Source organism: Nomascus leucogenys, chromosome 21 (genome assembly GCF_006542625.1).
Source record: "Nomascus leucogenys isolate Asia chromosome 21, Asia_NLE_v1, whole genome shotgun sequence".
Lineage (NCBI taxonomy): Eukaryota > Metazoa > Chordata > Mammalia > Primates > Hylobatidae > Nomascus > Nomascus leucogenys.
Window position 1 is genome coordinate 60,116,204 of NC_044401.1, and position 12,317 is coordinate 60,128,520.

Genomic DNA, 12,317 nt, shown 5'->3' on the forward strand with positions numbered 1-12,317 from the left:
CCTCCTGAGTAGCCAGGACTACAGACAGGCGCTACCACACTCGGTTAATTTTTTAACTTTTAATTTTTTTTTTTTTTTGAGACAGTCTCACTCTGTCACCTAGGCTGGGAGTGCAATGGTTGGTCTCAGCTCACTGCAACCTCCACCTCCTGGGTTCAAGTGATTCTCCCACCTTAGCCTCCAGAGTAGCTGGGATACACCTAACTAATTTTGTATTTTTTAATGCCCCACACCTGGACTAATTTTGTATTTTTAGTAGAATGGGGTTTCACTATGTTGGCCAGGCTGGTCTCAAACTCCTGACCTCATGATCCGCCCGCCTCGGGCCTCCCAAAGTGCTGGGTTACAGGCGTGAGCCACTGCACCAGGCAATTTTTAATTTTTTTTAGAGACAAAATCTTGCTATGTTGCCCAGCCTGTCTTAACTCCTGGCCCAGTGAGATTCCTGCCTCAGTTTCCCAAAGTGCTGGATGTAGCATGAGCCACTGCACCCAGTTCACTCTATAATCTTTGAACCCCGCCTTCACAGACATTCTCTGCAACATCCTCCCATGAGGCCCAATCCCTCCTTAAAGGGACTGCCCCTGTGTGGGCTCAGTAGAATCTGTCCCCTGATGGAAATGACAGCATTGCCAGCATGTCCTTTAAGTTCTTGGATATAAAAGCCTGATCCCACTCCAGCTTTCTAGTAATGGCATAGACTCCACTCCTTCTAGAATGGCTGTTCTAAATCCTTCAAGGCACAGGGTATGCCTATGTCCTATACACACACAGTACACCCTTTTTAAGAAAGTTACCTGTATTACAGTAGCTCTCAGTCTTCAACGTGCACACAGGTCACCTGAGGGAACTATTAGAATGAAAAAGTTTCAGGGATTTCACCGCTAGAGATTCTAGTTAGTTAGGTATCCAGTGGGACACAGGTTTAAACAAGATCTGCCTTCAACAGGTGGATCTAATGCAGATGATCAGCGGGAAATTAACAGGCAGGTGATTATTAGCAGGGATTTCAGCTCTATTTGTAAGTCACTTTGTGTTTGCAAAGTAATGACAGATGTGTTGCCCTCTCCAAGCCCTAAGTCAATCATAAACCATAACTTTGGTTGTTATATTTCACTCTGTTAATCTGTTTCCTTAAGTCATCCACAGCAAACATGGCCAGAGATTCCTTTTTAAGATTAGAGATACCTCAAGGTTATCTCAAGGATATAAGGGAATTAGAGGTAGCATGGTACATTTCCCCAGCTGTGCAGTCCACTGCCTCCTAGTGATTGTTTGATCTCTAGGAGTGATGGATTCAGAGTGAAAATGGCAGTTGGAAATGTTAACTTTTTAGTCCCTCTGTATGGCTAAAATTGTGAACACATGGGCAGATATTATCTTATTTTTTGTTTGTCTAGAGCAGCCTCACCCCTGCCCTTCAAACGTCCCCTCGACATTTTCTATGCGTGCCCTTTTCCTCTGCTTTAGCTGTTGTGAACTTTGTCAGGGTTCAAACGACTGCAGCTCCCATGTGATAGTCCCTGAGGTCACATGTAAGGAATACCTATCCTAACCGTTAGAAGCACTGAAACGAATCTGGTGGCTGACTGTCTTCCTTACATGCCACCCTGACCTTTCTTGTTGGGGATGCAAAGCAGGACCAGAATGAGGCCACTTTACGTGACTATTTTTTTTTTTTTTTTTTTTTTTTTGGGACAGACTCGGCTTTGTTACCCAAGCTAGAGTGCAACGGCACAATCTCGGCTTACAGCAACCTCTGCCTCCTGGGTTAGAGCACTTCTCACGCCTCAGCCTCCTGAGTACTGGGACTACAGGCGTGTGCCACTATGTCCAGCTAATATTATTATTTTTTATTTTTTGGAGAGATGGGGTTTCCCTATGTTGGCCAGACTGGTCTTGACCACCTGGCCTCAAGTGATCCGCCCACCTCGGCCTCCAATTGCAGGGATTACAGACGTTAGCCATTGTGCCCGGCTACATCACTCTTGTTCTAAGGAATTCGTTTAAAAATGTACAGCTCACAGAAGTTAATAATAAAGACATTACTGTTAGCAAGGAACTTTCATCTCTGTCACCCCTTCCCCTCATTTCCCATATATGACATAGACCTCCTGTTCCTATGAGGAAAACTTCCTCTAAAGCAAAGTTCTTAACCCTATTGGGGCACTGAGGTACATTTGGAAATATGTGGAGGCGATTTTGGTTGCTAAGTGACAGGCCAACCATTCAGGATACTGAAGAGTTTACAATGCATACAACAGTCCAACCAAGACCTGTCCTGCCCACCATACTGACAGCAACCATTAAACATCCCACTTGGCTGTCATTCTTGCCTCAGATCCTCTTTTCTCCCAACCCCAGGAAAGGAGTAACTTCTCTAATTGGTGTCTTTGGGAGAAGGAATGAGCAGCGCAGCTCAGCACCTACTGGGATGTGTTCTTTGGAATCTGGCAACCCAAAGAGGGGTGAACTAGGGCCTGCTCTTTGCTGGATGGTCAGCTGCCCAGGTAGGCTCTGCCCTATTGGGAATACTTGAAATCCATCCATACAGACCCTGGTGGGAAAATCTATTAATGGCAGTGGAGTGTTACCAAGCCTTTGGATCACAGTTCTGAAGTCATGTTTCCATTCCCCTTTATCAGTGACAGAGATGACATTTTCATCTCCATTTGTTTGTCTCCCATATCTTATTTACCAATTGTTTTGAACTGGGAAGGGAATCAGGAATGCTATTTAATTGGCTCCAACATGTAAAAAAAAGTTTGAGATTAAAGAGAAAATATCACTGTATGTAATGTTAGTGGCTCTAGATTTTCCAGTGATTTTAAAGTTTTAAAATATGTCATAACCACTTAGATTTATGTTATTCATATGGATTTCAGGACATCAAAATGGTATTTTTATTTTTTTAATTATGCCTAGTTTAACTACAAAACAGACTTGAGGCTGCTTTTAAGAATGCATACAATTTCATCAGATTTTCTTTCTTACTTAAAAATATAATGGAATAGGAAAAATAAGGATCCAATAATAAGATAAGCCAATAAAGTATTAGTACACTAAAATGCATGCTCTTCAGTCTTCCACATTTATTAAAGTAGGCGGCAAGCTAAACACTAAACTCCTGGTGGACAAAGGAAAATGGAAAACACAATTATTTTCAGAGTAACTGGCGGGCGCCGTGGCTCCACGCCTGTGATCCCAGCACTTTGGGAGGCTGAGGCGGGCGGCTCACCTGAGGTCAGGAGTTTAAGGCCAGCCCGGCCAACATGGTGAAACCCCGTCTCTACTAAAAATACAAACATTAGCCAGGCATGGTGGTGGGCGCCTGTAATCCAAGCCACGCAGGAGGCTGAGGCAGGAGAATTGCTGGAACCCAGGAGGCGGAGTTTGTAGTGAGCATGATCATGTCGCTGCACTCCAGCCGGGTGACAGAACATACTCTGTCTCAAAAAAAAAAAAAAAAAAAAAAAGAGTAACTTTGCCCATTGAATATAAGATTAAAATATATTTTAACTGATTATATATCAGTGTGCCAGTCCTCAGGAGAAGTCAAGGGTATTGGCTAATGTAACGTATATAGCTCCAAAACATCCCTAAGAAAATGTAACAGCGAGTTAGCTTCAGCTGTTTCCTATGGGGTTCCTTCAATGCAAGCCATGAGGATATGCCAAATTAAAATTTAATAAAGGGCTCCTTCAGGGACCAAACAATCCAAGAAAATTGCCCTCTGATGGTCTGGCTTGATGCCCATACTTACAAGATCGAGATTGTTTTGCCTTTTACACACATTTTTGAATAGCAGCTATTATTTCCTGTATTGATAAATGTTTAGATTCTATCTGCCATACGCCATCATCCATACTAATAAGGTAATGCAAAGACATAAATCATTCCAAATATTGGGCTTTAAAACATTATTACAAGCACTAGAAAATCTTAATGTTTTTGGCTTTGGACTGCACTCCTTACATTTTTTTTTTTTCAACAGAAGCAACTTACTTTCTTCTATTATATTTTTCTTGGTAGTCTAAATCCCCAATGGGTATGGAAGAATTTCCACTGGAATAAGGCAATTAGTCATTATAACTTTTATTTATATTTATAAAAAGAAGTTAAAAAAGAAAAAAAATGGAAAATAACAAATAAACAAAGCTTTCCCCTTGCTCAGTACCCAAATGACCTCATAGCATGTGTGGTATAGGAAGTACTCAGAGAGAGTTCCACATGCTTAAGGAATTGAAAATGCAACCTTTTTGTTGTTGTTTTGCTGCTGTTGTTCATCTGCTGTGTCAGACACTTCTTGAGCACCTCTTCAAAATTTCTTGGCCCACTAAGTGTAGGGAGTCAGCTCCAGCCACTGCTGTGGGACCAGTATCATGCTGGCACTAACATGGGCCTCACTGTACGTCTCACTCTTCTGCTCTGGACTTGGGAATCCCCTTTGAGTAAAACCAGAGAGCAGGAGTGTTTATGCCCTTGAAGCCATTCTTGACCAATGGGACGCAGGAGCTGATGGATAAATGCTTCTTTTTTGTCCTACAGACACATATTTCCGAAATGAACTCTGTGAGGCTCCCCAAAATATCCCAGTGAGATGGAGCACTAATCCCCCCTAGCTGGGGTCATGGAGGGGCAACTTGGGAACAGGTTCTTGTACGGGTTTTCCCTCCTTCTCTGTTTCACTCCCCCTGACCTGCATTTTTTATTCCTTGTGACCATATTCCCAAATGAACTATCTGCAAAGAAGACTTTACACTGGGCTGCACTTTGGGGTAACCCAGCTAGATATCTGCTTTGGTCATACTTTACTGTGTTCCATGTATGTGGATTTACAGATTCTATTCTTCAATTTTAATGAAATTAACTTTCATATAAAGAAAAATGAACCTCTGAAGATTCCCACAGCAAGCTGCTGTTTGAAGATAAACCATGAATGTAAGCACAAGATGACAATAAGAAAATCACAAAGCTGATTCTTCTCTTACTCAAAGGATGAATTCCACACGAGCTACAGAGAAGAAATAAATTTTGTAGCCTTAACAATAAATTAAAATAAGTTTTAAATATTTTTATCTTTATTTATTCTTTTAAAATTCCATTTAAAAGAATAAATTCCAGGTCAGGCATGGTGGCTCAAGCCTATAATCCCAGTGCTTTGGGAGGCTGAGGTGGGAGGATCACTTGAGCCCAAGAGTTTGAGACCAGCCTGGACAATGTGGCGAAGTCCTATCTCTGCAAAAAATACAAAAATTAGCCAGGCATGGCAGCTAGTGCCTATAGCCCCAGCTACTCGGGAGGCTGAGGTGGGGGAATCACCTGAACCCAGGAGTTCAAGGCTGCAGGGAGCTGTGATCGTGCCATTGCACTCCAGCCTGGGCAACAGGAACCCTATCTCAAAAAAACCAACAAAAAGCAAAGAAAATAAATTCTATATATTCTTAAAGTTCACAATGAGTGGAGTAGTCCATATATAATTTCTAGATAAGTGAATATGCATATATGAGGAGCATGCACTCAACATTTTTACTGATTGGAGATCACTGGTCCAAATAAATTCAAGGCTGATCCGAGTGCAATGGTGTTTACAACTAATCGATCACAACCAGTTACAGATATCTTTGTTCCTTCTCCATTCCCATTGCTCTGCTTGACTAGCCTTAAAACATATATAAAAAGTAAATAAAAATTTAAAAAAATTGTTTTAATTCAAAACGATCTTACCTTTCCAGTTTCCTTATGAGCTTTGATTGGGTGTAACAGGAGGTGAGCAAACTGAGTCGTTCATAAGTTTTTGCTCAATAATCCACACTGATAAACAGAGCAGATTCATTGATAGACAAATAATTTCTTTTATTTTGCATATCTTTAAAAAAATGTTTTTGTAGAGACAGTGAGCTGTGATCACACCACAGCACTCCAGCTTGGGTAACAGAGTGAGACTCTGTCTCAAAAAAACCTCAAAAATAAATAATAAATAAATATAAAAATATTTATCAGTGTACCTCTAACATTGCCTTTAGTAAATAAAGGGTAAAATCATAAAGCTTTTGGAGGCAAATATAGAAGAATATCTTCAGGACTCAAGAGTAAGCAAGAGTTTCTAAGGTTCAGAAGGCAAAATCACAAAAGAAACATTTGATAAATTGAAATTTCTTTAAACTAAAAACTTCTGCTCATCAAAAGCCAATTAAGAAAATGCACAGGTGGCCGGGTGCCGTGGCTTTCGCCTGTAATCCCAGCACTTTGGGAGGCCGAGGCAAGTGGATCACTTGAGGCCAGGAGTTCAACACCAGCCTAGCCAACATGGCGAAATCCTGTCTCTACAAAAAATACAAAAGTTAGCCAGGTGTGGTGGCACATGCCTGTGGTCCTAGCTACTGGTGAGGCTGAGGCACAAGAATCACTTGAACTCAGGAGGTGGAGGTTGCAGTGAGCCAAGATTGAGCCATTGTACTCTAGCCTGGGCAACAGAGAGAGACTCTGTTTCAAAAAAAAAAAAAAAAAGAAAAGAAAAGAAAAGAAAATTCAGAGGCAAGCTACAGACTGGGAGAAAATATTTGCAAAACATACCCGTGACTAAGGACTTATATGTAGGATATATAAGTAATTCAATAATAAAAAGACAACTAATCCAATTTTTAAATGGCAGAAGTAACATTTCATAAAAGTTATAAAAATAGACAATAGGTCAGGCCTGGTGGCTCATGCCTGTAATCCCAGCACTATGGGAGGCCAATGTGGGCAGGTCACTTGAGGTCAGGAGTTCAACACCAGCCTGGCCAAGATGGTGAAACCCCTCTCTTCTAAAAATACAAAAAAAAAAAAAAAAAAACCAGCCAGGCATGGTGGTAGGTGCCTGTAGTCCCAGCTACTCGAGAGGCTAAGTTAGGAGAATTGCTTGAACCCGGAGGCAGAGGTTGCAGTAAGACGGGATGGTGCCACTGCACTTCAGCCTGGGTGACAGAGGGAGACTCCGTCTCAAAAAAAAAAAAAGGCAATAAACACATAAAAACATTGAGTGATTTATTCATTCATTCTACAAACATTCACCGAGTGTTATACACCAGGAGCTGGGAGCAGTTTTCGTGTGGGAAGGGGAGGGTGCATGCTGTTGAGCTGGACTGCAGGAGCTGGGGCAAGAGTTAGGAAAAAGAGGAGGGGCACACTCTCATACCCACAGATCCATTAAGTCTAATAGGGTCTTGGCTGGGTCTCTCTGAGAGTGTGGACCTGCGTCCCTCCCTCCCCTTTGGGAGGTGGCAAGGGATACAAAGCCCCTCATCTCTCAGCCTGCCTGAGCAGGGACTGGTATGTCTTCTAAAGGCAAAGTGACTTTGATCCTAACTTGCCGCCAGCACAACCAAGGAGGTGGCTGGACAGCTGGAGGATGAACAGAGAAGCCCATCCCCCACTGACCTGGAAATGGCTGCCTTCAAAGGCCAAGACCACCGGTCCCAGGAAGACATGCTGACTTTGCTGGAATGCATAAAGAATAACCTTCCAACCAATAGCAGTTACAAGTTCAAAACCACCTAATCACATATGGGGACAAAGTAGCATTTAAAGATTTCTGGAGACACGACAAGTTCAATGGGCAGAGATTTCTTTCTTCTTCTTCTTCTCCTTCTCCTTCTTCTTCTTTTTGGCTTTATTTTGTTTTCTAGACAGGATCTCATTCTATCACCCAGGCTGGAGTGGACTGATGTGATCATAGCTGACTGCAGCCTCAAACTCCTGGGCTCATGCAGTTTTCCTGCCTCAGTTTCTTGAGTAGCTAGGCCCACAGTGTGAGTCATCACACCGGGCTAATTAAAAAAAATTTTTTTTTGTAGAGTTGGGTTCAGAAATGGGTGTTGGCCAGGCTGGTCTCAAACTCCCAGCCTTAAGCAATCCTCCCACCTTGGCTTTCCAAAGTACTGGGATTACAGGCATGAGCCACTGTGCCTGGCCTAAATGGGTGAAAATTTCTGACAACGTGAGGAAGTTGTGCACTTTGACAGAATTGATCCTCAATGCCAGAAACATGTTAAAAATCCTTAAAAAGTTAAACACAAAAAACTCAAACAACACCCAGACTTCCCAAAGAAGTCCCTGATCCCTTATTTCCACTTCTTCGTGGAGAAGCAGGCCAAGTGTGCAAAACTCCACCCTGAGATAAGTAATCTGGACTTCACAAAGATTCTGTCCAAGAAATAAAAGGAGCTTCCTGTGAAGATGAAAATGAAATATATTCAGGACCTTCCAAGGGAGAAACAGAGTTTGAGTGAAATCTGGCTCATTTCAGGAAGGATCATCCCAACTTAATCAAGAATGCCAAGAAGCCAGACATCCCCAAGAAGCTCAACTGCCCCACCCAGCAGCTGTGGTACACCAATCAGAAGAAGGACCTTAGTGTATGTGTGTTTTTGGGGTTTTGTTTTGAGACGAGGTCTCATTCTGTCACCCAGGCTGGAGTATGGTGGTGCAATCCCGGCTCACTGTAGCCTCAACCTCCCAGGCTCAAGCAGTCCTCCCACCTCAGCCTCCCAAGTAGCTGGGACTACAGGCACACACCACCACACCCAGCTAATTTTTAAACATTTTGTGTAGAGACAGGATTTCACTATGTTGCTCAGGCTGGTCTTGAATCCTGGGCTCAAGCGATCGACCCACCTTGGCCCCCCAAAGTGCTGAGCTTAGAGGCATGAGCCACTGTGCCCGGCCAAGAAGATGTATTTTAAAGTGTGGCCAGATGCCCTTACAAAGGAGGTGAAGGACTTTCTGGGGAAGTAGTGGTCTCAGCTCTCAGACAAAAAAAAAAAGGGCTGAAATGGATTCATGAGGCTCCAGGAGCAGGGGAAGTAGTGCGAGGAGATCATGCAGAACTATATACAGGAGCGCCCTGAGCCGAACATCATTGAGGAGGGCCCCACCAAGTCCACCAGCTCAAGGACAAATTTGATGGGCAACCCACCAAGCCACCTTGGAACAGCTACTCACTGTACTGCACAGAGCTCGTGGCCAACATGAAGGATGTGCCCAGCACGGAGCGCATGATATGCCATGCGGCCAGCAGTGGAAGCTGCTCTCCTGGAAGGAGAAGGACGCCTATGTGCAACCAGAAAACAAAAGATTATGAGGTGGAACTGCTGCGTTTTTCTCAGGAGGCTGCCCCAGGAGGAGCAGCAGCAGGTCCTGTGGGAGGAGAGGGTGCTGAACATCAACAAGAAGCAAGCCACCTGCGTGGCCTCCAAGAAGCCTGTGGGGAAAAGAAAGAGAGATCAGATTGTTACTGTGTCTGTGTAGAAAGAATTAGACATAGGAGACTCCATTTTGTTCTGTACTAAGAAAAATTCTTCTGCCTTGAGATGCTGTTAATCTGTAACCCTACCCCCAACCCTGTGCTCCCTGAAACATGTGCTGTGTCAACTCAGGGTTAAATGGACTAAGGGCTGTGCAGGGTGTGCTTTGTTAAACAGACGCTTGAAGGCCGCATGCTTGTTAAGAGTCATCACCACTCCCTAATCGCAAGTACCCAGAGACACAAACACTGCGGAAGGCCACAGGGACCTCTGCCTAGAAAAGTCAGGTATTGTCCAAGGTTTCTCCCCATGTGAAAGTCTGAAATATGGCCTCGTAGGAAGGGAAAGACCTGATCGTCCCCTAGCCCGACACCTGTAAAGGGTCTGTGCTGAGGAGGATTAGTAAAAGAGGAAGGAACGCCTCTTTGCAGTTGAGATAAGAGGAAGGCTTCTGTCTCCTGCTCATCCTGGGCAATGGAATGTCTTGGTGTAAAGCCAATTGTATATTCCATCTACTGAGACAGGGGAAAACTGCCTTAGGGCTGGAGGTGGGACATGCGGGCAGCAATACTGCTCCTTAAGGCATTGAGATGTTTATGTATATGCACATCAAAAGCACAGCACTTTTTTCTTTACCTTGTTTATGATGCAGAGACATTTGTTTACATGTTTACCTTCTGACCTTCTCTCCACTATTATCCTGCCACACTGGATAATGATCAATAAATACTAAGAGAACTCAGATGCCAGTGCCGGCGTGGATCCTCCATATGCTGAACGCCGGTCCCCTGGGCCCCCTTTTTCTTTCTCTATACTTTGTCTCTCTGTCTCTTTCTTTTCCAAGTCTCTCATTCCACCTAACGAGAAACACACACAGGTATGGAGGAGCAACCCATCCCTTCAGAAGCTAGCCCAGGAAGAGGGTAAGGAAGCTTCTGAGAAGCCCACGCGGCTTCTCGGTGGATGGAAATTGGCAGCCATCTCCCGGACTCAGAAGGAGCACTACAAAAGCTGGCCAATGAGCAGCCAAAGCATATAAGGTGCACCTGGACCCCTGGGTTAAGGATCTCTGTCCCCCAGTGGGCCATGCTCATCTGCCCCCAGCAAAAGTGGTGGCAGCTGCAGGAGGAGCAGCCTGGGTTCTTGGAGAGCCAGCTGGCCTGCATGCTGGCCGGAAGGTGGAGTGATTTGTCTGAGAAGGCCAAGTACGAGGCCCGAGAGCAAGCCAGGCAGGGAGTGCCAGGAACTTGGCAAGCCGCCCAAGTCACCCAAGAGAGCACAGGAGATCTGTCAACAGAACATCATCAGCAACTACCTGGCCTGCTTCAAGAATGACCGGGTGAAGGCCTCGAAAGCCATGGAGGTGACCTGGAATCACAAGGAGGAGAACCTGATGTGAATAGAGAAGGCAGCCAAAGACCGAAAGTGATGAGAGAGAGCTGAGTGAGATGTGGGCACTTCCAGCTGCTACAGATTCTTCCAAGATGATGAAATTCCAGGGAGGAAGCAAGAAGCTTTGTGAACTGGTACGAGAAATTCTTCCAGGAACTGCTGTGCAATGGGAGCTGAAACACCTGCCACAGATGGAGTGCACGTGGATGGAAATTGGCAGCCATCTCCTGGAGTCAGAAGGAACACTACAAAAAGCTGGCCAATGAGCAGCAAAAGTGTACAAGGTGCACCTGGACACCTGGGTTAAGGGTCTCTGTCCCCAGGACCGCAGAGCCTAGAAAGAGTATATCTCTGATAAATAGAGCATGACCAAGCTGCGGACTTGAACTCCTCTGAGTCCAGACAAACAATCCTGCAGTCCAAGTCAGAGTCCTAGGAGGAGGATAAAGAGAACGAGGGCCATGAGGACAAGGATGGAGAAAAAGTGTGAAACCTGGCCATTTCAGGAAGGATCATTCCAACTTAAGAATGTCAAGAAGTCAGACATCCCCAAGAAGCCCACCCCTCACCCCAACCAGCAGCTGTGGTACACTCATGAGAAGGTATTTTGTGTACATGTGTTTTTGATTTTGTTTTGAGACAGGGTTTCTCTCTGTCGCCCAGCCTGGAGTGCAGTGGTGCAATCATGGCTCTCTGCAGCCTCAACTCCCAGGCTCAAGTGATCCTCCCACCTCAGCCTCCCAAGTAGCTGGGACTACAGGCACATGCCACCACGCCTCTGAGTCCAGCAGCAAGGAAGGGGATGAGAATGAGGAGTATGATGAGGATGAAGATGAGTCCATGGGCAGCAACTCCAGCTCCTCCTCTTCAGGGGACTCCTCAGACCTTGAATCCAGCTGAGGCTCAGCCCCACCCTGGGGCAGCCAGGGAGAGCCCAGGAGCTCTCCTCCCCAGCTGGCCACCTTTGTTTCTCCCCCATGTCTATTCCCTTCCCACTGGCCTCCCCGACTTTCTTTCTTTCTTTTTTAAACAAAATGGGGATGGAGGCTGGAGGAGTCCAGGCCAGCACTCTGCAACCTCAGAGACATTAGCCCTGGGGGGTCCTCCAGGGAGCGCAACCATCAGACTGAGCCAGCCCCAGACCAGCTGGGCCCACCCCACCCACTTCTGCACTTGCGGTTCCAGCATGGACAATGGATGGGGGAGTGGGGTTGGGGGTGGGGCTGTCACAAAGAGTTCAGTGAGCCCTTCCACAACTGCAGCCCAATGCAAGATGGGGTGGAAGCTTGGGGAGGACCCCTTTCTTCCCCAAGGGGCCTGCCACTGAGACCCCTGAATTAGAACTGGAAGCAGGGAACATGTGGGGAGAGGAGGGAGGTGTCTTTGACAAAATAGGCACCGTCCTGATGACCCTCTCCCCTACTCCCTCCAGAACCACTCATGGGGGAGGGGACAGAAGTTTTTTTTATATAGGTGTATGTATATATTTGTAAGCTCTGAGTTGTCAATGAGACATTTTCTACCAAGTATATATATATATACACACATACACACACACATATATACACATATACATATATATACATACATACATACATATATATATATACACACACACACATACACACACACCAGGTG

At 45.1% G+C, this 12,317-nt stretch overlaps 1 pseudogene; it reads left to right on the top strand.

Moving 5' to 3' along the window:
• The first annotated feature begins 1,154 nt into the window (after window positions 1-1,154).
• Window positions 1,155-11,579, top strand: LOC115832091 (annotated as a pseudogene).
• The last annotated feature ends 738 nt before the right edge of the window (window positions 11,580-12,317 follow it).